Raw genomic sequence first — 15,449 nt, forward strand, 5'->3', positions numbered from 1 at the left:
GGCCCGCCGCGTCAGCGAGACGCCGCTTTGTCGTCCTCATCGCCTCGGTTCCCGCGGGAATCAATGCGAAGGCTGCCGCGCCGGTCAGCCTCCATTGATGCCTCACGGGCAGTGCAGTGAAGGCGCCACCGACGCGCGTCCCACCCGCTCCCGCCACGCGTCACCCGGCATGCAGGCTCTCGCCACCCGGCTACGGCTATAAAAGCCGATCCCCCGCTGGTGAACGCCACAACTGCCACACTTCACCTCGCATCGCCACACAAAGCAGCACACTCCCCCCTTCCCCGCCGATGAGCAAATGGCTGAGAGGTTCCCAAGCGACGGCGCGGTGGCGAACGGCTTCGGCCGCCGCCATCTCCAAGAGTCAGAGGCGCGCCTCCTCTACGAGGTCGAGTAACTGGTGCCCCTGGACATGCGTGTGCCGGGGGCGTGGAGGCTAAGCGTCGGCGGCGTCCCGGTGCCACCAGTGCCCGAAGGGGGGCACGGCGGGCCGAGATCGCCCGCATCCGCTCGTCGCTGATGGAGGAGTAGCGGAACGAGCCGAGGTACGCCGCCGACAGCGACACGCTGTGTATGATGTACTTCGAGCGCCGCCGCGAAGAGCAGATCGCCTCCGCCAATGGCATCAGCCCTTGCGGCCGCCTCAACACCGATGGGCGGCGCGAGTGGTGGGGCGTGCTAGGCCGCACCCTCGAGGCCGTCCTCGACTACATCGAGACCGGCAACACGCCGCGCCTCGAGTACCTGCCGCGGCCATCCTTCTCTGGCCGCCGTGGCAGCTCCTGGACGCCGCGGCGAATGGAGCCGGGGACGTCCTCGTTGTCAGGCTCTGGCTCTCTCTCCTCCGGCTCGCCGGTGCTCCGCCCCGTCAAGCCAGAGCCGGAGGAGACGCCGCTCCGGCGCCGCACCCGCAGCGGCGCCCTCGTCATCAACGAGGGTGCCCGCCCTCCCCGCGCTCCCTCCGCCTGGTCCGGCCGAAGCCCGAGCCAGGGCTGCTCCCCGTGAAGCCAGAGCACGCGGACATGGTGGCCCCTGACGACGAGGCCGCCCTCAAGTGGGCGAGGAGGACTACGTCCGCGAGCAGGTGTGCCGCCAGCACCAGGCATACGCGGAGCATCAGGCCCGGCACCGCGGGCGCGAAGAGGGCGGCATCATCATCCTCGACAGCGACGAGGAGGCCGAGGCCGGGCCGTCCAACGCCCCTCCGCGCGTCGGCGACCCTGGCCAGGGGTGCAGCAGGGACGGCGGCGGCTCCGGCGAGGTGCGCGATAACGACGACGACGACTACACCCATTTCTACAGGCTTCTCGGCATGTAGATGGAGTACGGTGGCCGCAGCGTAGCAGGGCTAGGCGTAGTTTGCATGTTTTATCTGTTTTTTGTACAAATTTCAATGAAGTTTCGCCGAGTTTGTGCCAGATCGCCGAGGTTGTACAAATTTTGTATGAAATATCGCCGAGCTCGCATGATTTTGGCGGCGACCTGGGGGCATCGAGTGGGCACGCAATCGCCCCCACGCGCCAAGCAAGTGCCGGTTCACCCCTAGGCAGCTCTTTTTTGGCGTCCTGGGGGGCCGAACGGCTGGAGATGCTCTAAGGGGCTGAGCGCCCCCCCTCACCCTATCTCACGTAACTAGGAGGGTTGGGGCGCCCCCTAGGGCTTCCCACCTCCCGGCTTGGGGGGCAAGTCACCCTAGGGAAGATCCCATCTGCCCTGGCCGCCCCCTAGGGGAAACCCTAGGGGAGCCACCCCTCCTCCCTTTCCCTATATATAGAGAGGTAGAGAGAGGGCAGTCGCACCCTTGAGCACATCTCCATGCCACGACGCTGCCTCTCCTCTCCCTCGCATCCCTCTTCCTCTTCGTAGTGCTTAGCGAAGCTCTGCCGAGATTCCGCCACCACCACCGCCACCACGCCGTCGTGCTGCCGGAGGACTCGAGCTACTACTTCATCATCGCTCACTGGATCGAGGAGGTGAAGGCGTCATCAAGCCGTACGTGTGTTGAACGTGGAGGTGTCGTCCGTTCGGCACTAGATTGGGAGTTCGTGGGACGGATCGTGATTGGATCGCTAAGACGTTCGACTACATCAATCGTGTTTCTTAACACTTCCGCTTAGCGATCTACAAGGGTATGTAGATCCAATATCTCCTCTCGTAGATGGTCATCTCCTAGATTGGATCTTGGTGAGTGTAGGAAATTTTTTGTTTTCCATGCAACATTCCCCAACAGTGGCATCATGAGCTAGGTCTATGCGTAGATGGCATGACGAGTAGAACACAAAGGAGTTTGTGGGCGTTGATATTCAGATTGCTTCCTTCCTCAGTCTTTTCTTGATTCGGCGGTATTGTGGGATGAAGCGGCCGGACCAACTTTACATGTCCACGTACATGAGAGCGGTTCCATCGACAGACATGTGACTTTGTTGCATAAAGATGGCTGGAGGGTGTCTATCTCTCCCACCTTAGTTGAATCGGGTTCGACAAAGGCGGTCCTTGCTAGATACCAATAGCAACTTGCATATCACCGTTGTGGTTTTGCGTAGGTAAGAATCGTTCTTGCTAGATACCCATAGCAGCCACGTAAAACATGCAACAACAATTAGAGGACGTCTAACTTGTTTTTGCAGGGTATGTTGTGATATGATATGGCCAAAGACATGATGAAATATATTTGATGTATGAGATGATCATGTTTGTAATAGTTTATATCAACTTGCATGTCGATGCATACGGCAACCGGCAAGAGCCATAGGGTTGTCTTTAATTATTGTATGACCTGCGTGTCAATCATTAAGCGCTATGTAATGCTTTACTTTATCGCTAAGCGGTAGCAATAGTAGTAGAAGCATGGTTGGTGTGACAACCCCGATGGCAACACGATGATGGAGATCATGGTGTCATGCCGATGATGATGGAGATCATGCCGGTGCTTTGGAGATGGAGATCAAAAGCACGAGTTGATGGCCATATCATGTCACTTATGATTTGCATGTGATGTTAATCCTTTTATGCATCTTATTTTGCTTAGGATGACGGTAGCATTATAAGGTGATCCCCAAGTGTGCACCCCAAGATAAAATTGTGTTCTCCCCAAGTGTGCACCGTTGCGAAAGTTCATCATTTCGAAGCACCACGTGATGATCGGGTGTGATAGACTACGTTCACATACAACGGGTGCAAGCCAGTGTTGCACATGCGGGACACTTGGGTTAAACTTGACGAGCCTAGCATGTACAGACATGGCCTCGGAACACAAGAGACCGAAAGGTCGAACACGAGTCATATAGTAGATATGATCAACATGGAGATGTTCACCATTGAAACCACCTCATCTCACGTGATGATCGGACTTGGGTTGGTGAATTTGGATCGTGTTACACTCGGACAACCGGAGGGATGTTGATTTGAGTGGGAGTTCTTAGGTAATATGATTAATTGAACTCATTGTCATGAACAATAGTCTAAAGTTGCCTTTGCAAATTTATATTGTAGATCAATGGCTCGCGCAGTAGCTCCCCTGAATTTAAATGCGTTCCTAGAGAAAGCTAAGCTAAAAGATGATGGAAGTAACTTTGTGGACTGGGCCCGTAATCTGAGGATTATCCTCACGGCTTCCCATAAGTCTTATGTCCTTGATGCACCGCTTGGTGCGCCACCCCCTCCAGTGGCTGTGGACGTTGTGAACGCCTGGCAGTCGGGTGTTGATGACTACTCAATAGTTCAGTGCGCCATGCTGTATGGCTTAGATCCGGGACTTCAAAGGCATTTTGAACGTCATGGAGCATATGAGATGTTCCAGGAGTTGAAGTTTATCTTTGAGAAGAATGCCCAGATCGAGAGGTATGAGACCTCCGATAAGTTCTATGCCTGCAAGATGGAGGAGAACGGGTCTGTCAGTGAGCACATACTCAGAATGTGTGGGTACTACAATCGTCTGGCTGAGTTGGGAATTGAGCTCCCGCTAGAGGCTGTCACTGACAGAGTTCTTCAATCGCCACCACCTAGCTACAAGAGCTTTATGTTGAACTATAACATGCAAGGGATGAACAAGTCAGTCTCCGAGCTGTTCGCGATGTTGAAAGTCGCTGAGTCAGACATCAAGAAAGGCAAGGGAAAGAAGGGAAACTTCAAGAAAGGTGGCAAAGCGGTTGCTCCTCCCGTGAAGAAACCCAAGGCTGAACCCAAGCCGGAGACTGAGTGCTTCTATTGCAAGGGAACTGGCCACTGGAAGCGGAACTGCCCCAAGTATTTGGCCGACAAAAAGGGGGCCAACGTCAACAAAGGTATATATGATATACATGTTATTGATGTGTACCTTACCAACTCTCGTTGTAGTGCCTGGGTATTTGATATCGGTTCGGTTGCTCACATTTGCAACTCAAAGCAGGAACTACGGAATAGACGGAGGCTGGCGAAGGACGAAGTGACGATGCGCGTGGGAAATGGTTCCAAGGTTGATGTGACCGCCGTCGGCACGCTCGCTCTTCGATTACCATCGGGATTAGTGGTGAACCTAAATAATTATTATTTAGTGCCTGCGTTGAGCATGAAAATTATATCTGGATCTTGTTTAATGCAAAACGGTTACTCATTTAAATCAGAGAATAATGGTTGTTCTATTTATATGGGTAATATCTTTTATGGTCATGCACCCATTGTGAGGGGTTTATACTTATTGAATCTCGACAGTGATGATACACATGTTCATAACATTGATGCCAAAAGATGTAGAGTTGATAATGATAGTACCACTTTCTTGTGGCACTGCCGCTTAGGCCATATTAGTGTAAATCGCATGAAGAAACTCCATGCTGATGGACTTTTGGAGTCACTTGATTTTGAATCACTTGACACATGCGAACCATGCCTCATGGGCAAGATGACTAAAACCCCGTTTTCCGGAACAATGGAACGGGCAAGTAACTTGTTCGAAATCATACATACTGATGTGTGCGGTCCGATGAGCGTTGCGGCGCACGGTGGATATCGTTACTTTCTCACTTTCACCGATGATTTGAGTAGATATGGGTATGTCTACTTGATGAAGCATAAGTCTAAAACGTTTGAAAATTTCAAGCAATTTCAGAGTGAAGTTGAGAATCACTGTAACAAGAAGATTAAATTCCTATGATCCGATCGAGGGGGAGAATATCTGAGTTATGAGTCTGGCAATCACTTAAGACAATGTGGAATCGTTTCACAATTGACGTCGTAATCGTACCTTATTGGATATGGTGCGTTCTATGATGTCTCTTTCCGATCTGCCACTCTCGTTTTGGGGTTATGTATTAGAGACAGCTGCATTCACTTTAAATAGGGCACCATCTAAGTTCGTAGAGACGACACCGTATGAACTGTGGTTTGGCAAAAAACCTAAGTTGTCATTTCTTAAGGTTTGGGGTTGCGATGCTTATGTCAAAAGGCTTCAGCCGGAAAAGCTCGAACCCAAAGCGGTCAAATGCGTCTTCATAGGATACCCAAAAAGAGACGTTTGGGTATACCTTCTATCTCAGATCCGAAGGCAAAGTGTTTGTCGCTAAGAATGGGTCCTTTCTTGAGAAAGAGTTTCTCTCGAAAGAATTGAGTGGGAGGAAGATATAACTTAATGAGGTTGTTGAACCTTTACTTCAACAAGAAAGTAGCACAGCACAGAAAGATGTTTCTGTGGCACCTACGTCAGTTGAAGAGGAAGCAAATGATGATGATCATGAAGCTTCAGATCAAGTTACTATCGAACCTCGTAGGTCGACAAGGATATGTACCGCTCCCGAGTGGTATGGTACTTGGAGGTCATGTTATTGGACAACAACAACGATGAACCTACGAGCTATGGAGAAGCGATGGTGGGCCCGGATTCTGACAAATGGTTAGAGGCCATGAAATCCGAGATGGGATCCATGTATGAAAACAAAGTATGGACTTTGGAAGTATTACCTGAAGGGTGAAAGGCCATTCAGAATAAATGGATCTTCAAGAAGAAGATGGACGCGGACGGTAATATCACCATCTATAAATCTCGACTTGTGGCAAAGGGGTGGTTTTCACAAGTTCAAGGAGTTGACTATGATGAGACTTTCTCACCCGTAGCGATGCTTAAGTCCGTTAGAATTATGTTGGCAATAGCTGCATTTTTCGATTATGAAATCTGGCAGATGGATGTCAAAACACCGTTCCTTAATGGTTTCCTTAAGGAAGAGTTGTATATGATGCAACCGGAAGGTTTTGCCGATCCAGAGAATGCTGACAAAGTGTGCAAGCTCCAGCGATCCATTTATGGGCTGGTGCAAGCATCTTAGAGTTAAAATATTCGCTTTGATGAGGTGATCAAGGCGTTTGGGTTTATACAAGTTTATGGAGAAGCTTGTATTTACAAGAAAGTGAGTGGGAGCTCTATAGCGTTTCTAGTATTATATGTGGATGACATATTGCTGATTGGAAACAATATAGAACTTTTGGAAAACGTGAAGGAATATTTGAACAAGAGTTTTTTAATGAAGGACCTAGGAGAAGCTGCTTTCATATTAGGCATCAAGATCTATAGAGATAGATCAAGACGCTTGATAGGACTTTCACAAAGCACATACCTTGATAAGATTTTGAAGAAGTTCAAAATGGATCAGTCCAAGAAGGGGTTCTTGCCTGTTTTGCAAGGTGTGAAGTTGAGTCAGACTCCATGCCCAACGACTACAGAGGATAGAGAAAAGATGAGTGTCATCCCCTATGCCTCTGCCATAGGCTCTATCATGTATGCGATGCTGTGCACAAGACCAGATGTCAGCCTTGCCATAAGTATGGCCAGAAGGTTTCAAAGTAATCCAGGAGTGGATCACTGGACAGTGGTGAAGAATATCCTTAAGTACCTGAAAAGGACTAAGGAAATGTTTCTCGTTTATGGAGGTGATCAAGAGCTCGTCGTAAAGGGTTACGTCGATGCAAGCCACACTGATCCAGATGACTCTAAGTCTCAAACCAGATACATATATATTCTAAATGGGGGAGAGGTAAGCTGGTGCAGTTCCAAGAAAAGCGTGGTAGCTGATTCTACATGCGAAGCGGAGTACATAGCTGCCTCGGAGGCAGCAAAGGAAGGTGTCTGGATGAAGCAGTTCATGACAGATATTGGAGTTGTGCCCAGTGCACTGGACCCGATGACTCTGTTCTGTGACAACACTGGTGCCATTGCTCTAGCCAAGGACCAAGGTTTCACAAGAGGACCAGACACATAAAGCAACGCTTCAATTCCATCCGCGATTACATCAAGGAGGAAGACATAAACATTTGCAAAGTGCATACGGACCTGAATATTGCAGATCCGTTGACTAAACCTCTTCCACGGGCAAAGCATGATCAACACCAGAACTCTATGGGTGTAAGATTCATTACCATGTAATGCTAGATTATTGACTCTAGTGCAAGTGGGAAACTGTTGGAAATATGCCCTGGAGGCAATAATAAAGTGGTTATTATTATATTTCCTTGTTCGTGATAATCATTTATTATCCATGCTATAATTGTATTGACCGGAAACTCAAATACATGTGTGGATACATAGACAACAACATGTCCCTAGTGAGCCTCTACCTATAGCGATGGACATGAGTTGTCATTTGATAATGGGATCACATCATTAGGAGAATGATGTGATGGACAAGACCCAAAATATGAACGTAGCATATGATCGTGTTAAGTTTATTGCTATCATTTTTTGCATGTCAAGTATATGTTCCTATGACCATGAGATCATGCAACTCACTGACACCGGAGGAGTGCCTTGTGTGTACCAAACGTCGCAACGTAACTGGATGACTATAAAGGTGCTCTACAGGTATCTCCTGAAGGAAATATGCCCTAGAGCCAATAATAAAGTTTTTATTTATATTTCCTTATTTCATGATAAATGTTTATTATTCATGTTAGAATTGTATTAACCGGAAACTTAGAACATGTGTGAATACATATACAAAACAGAGTGTCCCTAGTATGCCTCTACTTGACTAGCTCGTTGATAAAAATGGTTATGTTTCCTGACCATAGACATGTGTTGTCATTTGATGAACGGAATCTCATCATTAGAGAATGATGTGGACAAGACCCATCCGTTAGCTTAGCATTATGATCGTTTAGTTTTATTGCTATTACCATCTTCATGACTTATAAATGTTCCTCTGACTATGAGATTATGCAACTCCCGAATACCGGAGGAACACCTTGTGTGCTATCAAACGTCAAAACGTAACTGGGTGATTATAAAGATGCTCTACAGGTGTCTCCGAAGGTGTTTGTTGGGTTGGCATAGATCAATATTAGGATTTGTCACTCCGTGTATCGGAGAGGTATCTCTGGGCCCTCTCGGTAATGCACATCACTATAAGCCTTGCAAGCAATGTGACTAATGAGTTAGTTGCAGGATGATGCATTACAGAACGAGTAAAGAGACTTGCCGGTAACGAGATTGAACTAGGTATGATGATACCGACGATAGAATCTCGGGCAAGTAACATACCGATGACAAAGGGAACAACGTATGTTGTTATGCATTTTAACCGATAAAGATCTTCGTAGAATATGTAGGAGCCAATATGAGCATCCAGGTTCCGCTATTGGTTATTGACCGGAGATGTGTCTCGGTCATGTCTACATAGTTCTCGAACCCGTAGGGTCCGCACGCTTAACGTTCGATGACGATTTGTACTATGAGTTATGTGTTTTGGTGACTGGAGGTTGTTCGAAGTCCCAGATGAGATCACAGACATGACGAGGAGTCTCGAAATAGTCGAGAGGTAAAGATTCATATATTGGAAGGTTGTATTCGGACATCGGAATGGTTCCGAGTGATCCGGATATTTTTCTGGAGTACCGAGAGGTTACCGGAACCCCCCCCCCCCCGAGGAAGTGTTGGGCCAACATGGGCCTAAGGGAGAGAGAGGGAAGCCCGCGGGGGGTGGCCGCGCGCCCCTCCTAGGGAGTCCGAATAGGAAAAGGAGGAGGGGGCGGCGCCCCCCCTTCCCTTTCCCTCTCCCTCTCCTTCCTATTCCCTCCGGTGGAGAAAGGAAAGGGGGAGGGGCGAATCCTACTTGGACTAGGAGTCCAAGTAGGACTCCCCCCTTGGCGCGCCCCTCCTGGCCGCCGGCCTCCTCCCCCCTCCTTTATATACGGGGCAGGGGGCACCCCAAAGGCACACCAAGATTTCTCTTAGCCGCGTGCGGTTCCCCCTCCACAGTTTACGCCTCCGGTCATAGAGTCATAGTGCTTAGGCGAAGCCCTGCGCGGATCACATCACCAACACCGTCACCACGCCACCGTGCTGACGGAACTTGTTGGGGAACGTAGTAATTTCAAAAAAATTCCTATGCACACGCAAGATCATGGTGATGCATAGCAACGAGAGGGGAGAGTGTTGTCCACGTACCCTCGTAGACCGAAAGCGGAAGCGTTAGCACAACGCGGTTGATGTAGTCGTACGTCTTCACGATCCGACCGATCAAGTACCGAACGCACGGCACCTCCGAGTTCAGCACACGTTCAGCCCGATGACGTCGCTCGAACTCCGATCCAGCCGAGTGTTGAGGGAGAGTTTCGTCAGCATGATGGCGTGGTGACGATGATGATGTTCTACCGATGCAGGGCTTTGCCTAAGCACCGCTACAGTATTATCGAGGTGGACTATGGTGGAGGGGGCACCGCACACGGCTAAAAGATCAAGCGATCAATTGTTGTCTCTAGGGTGCCCCTGCCCCCGTATATAAAGGAGCAAGGGGGGAGGTGTGGCCGGCCAGGAGGGGCGCGCCAGGTGGAGTCCTACTCCCACCGGGAGTAGGACTCCCTCCCTTTTCCTAGTTGGATTAGGAGTGGAGGGGGAAAGAGGAGGGAGAGAGGAAGGAAAGGGGGCCGCCGCCCCCCTCTCCTTGTCCTATTCGGACTAGGGGGGAGGGGCGCGCGGCCCTGCCCTGTCCGCCTCTCCTCTTCTCCACAAAGGCCCACTATGGCCCATTAAGCCCCCGGGGGGTTCCAGTAACCCCTCGGTACTCCGGTAAAATCTCGATTTCACCCGGAACACTTCCGATATCCAAATATAGGCTTCCAATATATCAATCTTCATGTCTCGACCATTTCGAGACTCCTCGTCATGTCCGTGATCACATCCGGGACTCCGAACAACCTTCGGTACATCAAAACATATAAACTCATAATATAACTGTCATCGAAACGTTAAGCATGCGGACCCTACGGGTTCGAGAACTATGTAGACATGACCAAGACACGTCTCCGGTCAATAACCAATAGCGGAACCTGGATGCTCATATTGGCTCCCACATATTCTACGAAGATCTTTATCGGTCAGACCGCATAACAACATACGTTGTTCCCTTTGTCATCGGTATGTTACTTGCCCGAGATTCGATCGTCGGTATCTCAATACCTAGTTCAATCTCGTTACCGGCAAGTCTCTTTACTCGTTCCGTAATACATCATCCCACAACTAACTCATTAGTTGCAATGCTTGCAAGGCTTAAGTGATGTGCATTACCGAGAGGGCCCAGAGATACCTCTCCGACAATCGGAGTGACAAATCCTAATCTCGAAATACGCCAACCCAACAAGTACCTTCGGAGACACCTGTAGAGCACCTTTATAATCACCCAGTTACGTTGTGACGTTTGGTAGCACACAAAGTGTTCCTCCGGTAAACGGGAGTTGCATAATCTCATAGTCATAGGAACATGTATAAGTCATGAAGAAAGCAATAGCAACATACTAAACGATCGAGTGCTAAGCTAACGGAATGGGTCAAGTCAATCACATCATTCTCCTAATGATGTGATCCCGTTAATCAAATGACAACTCATGTCAATGGCTAGGAAACATAACCATCTTTGATTAACGAGCTAGTCAAGTAGAGGCATACTAGTGACACTCTGTTTGTCTATGTATTCACACAAGTATTATGTTTCCGGTTAATACAATTCTAGCATGAATAATAAACATTTATCATGATATAAGGAAATAAATAATAACTTTATTATTGCCTCTAGGGCATATTTCCTTCAGTCTCCCACTTGCACTAGAGTCAATAATCTAGTTCACATCACCATATGATTTAATACCAATAGTTCACATCACCATGTGATTAACACCCACAGTTCACATCGTCATGTGACCAACACCCAAAGGGTTTACTAGAGTCAATAATCTAGTTCACATCGCTATGTGATTAACACCCAAAGAGTACTAAGGTGTGATCATGTTTTGCTTGTGAGAGAAGTTTAGTCAACGGGTCTGCCACATTCAGATCCGTATGTATTTTGCAAATTTCTATGTCAACAATGCTCTGCACGGAGCTACTCTAGCTAATTGCTCCCACTATCAATATGTATCCAGATTGAGACTTAGAGTCATCTGGATCAGTGTCAAAATTTGCATCGACGTAACCCTTTACGACGAACCTTTTTGTCACCTCCATAATCGAGAAGCATATCCTTATTCCACTAAGGATAATTTTGACCGTTGTCCAGTGATCTACTCCTAGATCACTATTGTACTCCCTAGCAAAAATCAGTGTAGGGTATACAATAGATCTGGTACACAGCATGGCATACTTTATAGAACCTATGGCCAAGGCATAGGGAATGACTTTCATTCTCTTTCTATCTTCTGCCGTGGTCGGGCTTTGAGTCTTACTCAATTTCACACCTTGTAACACAGGCAAGAACTCTTTCTTTGAATGTTCCATTTTGAACTACTTCAAAATCTTGTCAAGGTATGTACTCATTGAAAAACTTATCAAGCGTCTTGATCTATCTCTATAGATCTTGATGCTCAATATGTAAGCAGCTTCATTGAGGTCTTTCTTTGAAAAACTCCTTTCAAACACTCCTTCATGCTTTGCAGAATAATTCTACATTATTTCCGATCAACAATATGTCATTCACATATACTTATCAGAAATGCTGTAGTGCTCCCACTCACTTTCTTGTAAATACAGGCTTCACCGCAAGTCTGTATAAAACTGTATGCTTTGATCAACTTTTCAAAGCGTATATTCCAACTCCGAGATGCTTGCACCAGTCCATAGATGGATCGCTGGAGCTTGCATATTTTGTTAGCACCTTTAGGATTGACAAAACCTTTTGGTTCATCACATACAACTCTTCTTTAATAAATCCATTAAAGAATGCGGTTTTGTTTATCCATTTGCCAGATTTCATAAAATGCGGCAATTGCTAACATGATCCGGACAGACTTAAGCATAGATACGAGTGAGAAACTCTCATCGTAGTCAACACCTTGAACTTGTCGAAAAATCTTTTGCGACAATTCTAGCTTTGTAGATAGTAACACTACTATCAGCGTCCGTCTTCCTCTCGAAGATCCATTTATTCTCGATGGCCTGCCGATCATCGGGCAAGTCAACCAAAGTCCATACTTTGTTCTCATACATGGATCCCACCTCAGATTTCATGGCCTCAAGCCATTTTGCGGAATCTGGACTCACCATCGCTTCTTCATAGTTCGTAGGTTCGTCACGGTCTAGTAACATGACCTCCAGAACAGGATTACCATACCACTCTGGTGTGGATCTCACTCTGGTTGACCTACGAGGTTCGATAGTAACTTGATCCGAAGCTCATGATCATCATCATTAACTTCCTCAATAATTGGTGGAAGCATCACTGGAACTGATTTCAGTGATGAACTACTTTCCAATTCGGGAGAAGGTACAGTTACCTCATCAAGTTCTACTTTCCTCCCACTCACTTCTTTCGAGAGAAACTCCTTCTCTAGAAAGGATCCATTCTCAGCAATGAATATATTGCCTTTGGATCTGTGATAGAAGGTGTACCCAACATTTTCTTTTGGTATCCTATGAAGACGCACTTCTCCGATTTGGGTTTGAGCTTATCAGGTTGAAACTTTTTCACATAAGCATTGCAACCTCAAACTTTAAGAAACGACAGCTTAGGTTTCTTGCCAAACCATAGTTCATACGGTGTCGTCTCAACGAATTTAGATGGTGCCCCTTTTTACGTGAATGCAGCTGTCTCTAATGCATAACCCCAAAACTATAGTGGTAAATCGGTAAGAAACATCATAGATTGCACTATATCCAATAAAGTATGGTTATGACATTCGGACACACCATTATGTTGTGGTGTTCCAGGTGGCACGAATTTGTGAAACTATTCCACATTGTTTTAATTTGAAGACCAAACTCGTAACTCAAATATTTGTCTCCACGATCAGATCGTGGAAACCTTATTTTCTTGTCATGATGATTTTCCACTTCACTCTGAAATTCTTTAAACTTTTCAAATGTTTCAGACTTATGTTTCATCAAGTAGATATACCCATATCTGCTCAAATCATCTGTGAAGGTCAAAAAATAACGATACCTGCCGCGAGCCTCAACACTCATCGAATCGCATACATCAGTATGTATTATTTCCAATAAGTCAGTTGCTCGCTCCATTGTTCCGGAGAACGGAGTCTTAGTTATCTTGCCCATAAGGCATGGTTCGCAAGCATCAAGTGATTCATAATCAAGTGATTCCAAAAGCCCATCAGCATGGAGTTTCTTCATGCGCTTTACACCAATATGACCTAAATGGCAGTGCCACAAATAAGTTGCACTATCATAATTAACTTTGCATCTTTTGGTTTCAATATTATGAATATGTGTATCACTATGATCGAGATCCAACAAACCATTTTCATTGGGTGTGTAACCATATAAGGTTTTATTCATGTAAACAGAACAACAATTATTCTCTATCTTAAATGAATAACCGTATTGCAATAAACATGATCAAATCATATTCATGCTCAACACAAACACCAAATAACACTTATTTAGGTTCAACACTAATCCCGAAAGTATAGGGAGTGTGCGATGATGATCATATCAATCTTGGAACTACTTCCAACACACATCGTCACCTCGCCCTTAACTAGTTTCTGTTCATTCTGCAACTCCCATTTTGAGTTACTACTCTTAGCAACTGAACTAGTATCAAATACTGAGGGGTTGCTATAAACACTAGTAAAGTACACATCAATAACATGTATATCAAATATACCTATGTTCACTTTGCCATCCTTCTTATCCGCCAATTACTTGGGGTAGTTCCGCTTCCAGTGACTAGTCCCTTTGCAATAGAAGCACTTAGTCTCAGGCTTAGGTCCAGACTTGGGTTTCTTCACTCGAGCAACAACTTGCTTGCCATTATTCTTGAAGTTCCCCTTCTTCCCTTTGCCCGTTTTCTTGAAACTAGTGGTCTTGTCAATCATCAACACTTGATGTTTTTTTTGATTTCTACCTTCGCCGATTTTAGCATCGCGAAGAGCTTGGGAATTGTTTTTTGTCATACCTTGCACATTATAGTTCATCACAAAGTTCTAGTAACTTGGTGATAGTGACTAGAGAACTTTGTCAATTACTATCTTATCTGGAATATTAACTCCCACTTGATTCAAGCAATTGTAGTACCCAGACAATCTGAGCACATGCTCACTGATTGAGCTATTCTCCTCCATCTTTTAGGCAAAGTACTGTCAGAGGTCTCATACCTCTCGACATGGGCATGAGTCTGAAATACTAATTTCAACTCTTGGAACATCTCATATGCTCAATGGCGTTTCAAAAACGTCTTTGAAGCCCCGATTCTAAGCCGCAAAGCATGGTGCACTAAACTATCAAGTAGTCATCATATTGAGCTAGCCAAACGTTCATAACGTCTGCATCTGCTCCTGCAATAGGTCTGTCACCTAGCGGTGCATCAAGGACATAATTCTTCTGTGCAGCAATGAGGATAATCCTAAGATCACGGATCCAATCCGCATCATTGCTACTAACATTTTTCAACTTAGTTTTCTCTAGGAACATATCAAAAAATAAAACAGGGGAGCTAAACGCGAGCTATTGATCTACAACATAGATATGCTAATACTACCAGGACTAAGTTCATGATAAATTTACGTTCAATTAATCATATTACTTAAGAACTCCCACTTAGATAGACATCCCTCTAATCCTCTAAGTGATCACGTGATCCATATCAACTAAACCATGTCCGATCATCACGTGAGATGGAGTAGTTTCAACGGTGAACATCACTATGTTGATCATATCTACTATATGATTCATGCTCGACCTTTCGGTCTCCATGTTCCGAGGCCATATCTGTTATATGCTAGGCTCGTCAAGCTTAACCTGAGTATTCCGCGTGTGCAACTGTTTTGCACCCGTTGTATTTGAACGTAGAGCCTATCACACTCGATCATCACGTGGTGTCTCAGCACGAAGAACTTTCGCAACGGTGCATACTCAGGGAGAACACTTATACTTTGATAATTTAGTGAGGGGTCATCTTATAATGCTACCGTCAATCAAAGCAAGATAAGATGCATAAAAGATAAACATCACATGCAATCAATATAAGTGATATGATATG

The sequence above is a fragment of the Triticum aestivum genome, chromosome 4D, assembly GCF_018294505.1.
Source record: "Triticum aestivum cultivar Chinese Spring chromosome 4D, IWGSC CS RefSeq v2.1, whole genome shotgun sequence".
Lineage (NCBI taxonomy): Eukaryota > Viridiplantae > Streptophyta > Magnoliopsida > Poales > Poaceae > Triticum > Triticum aestivum.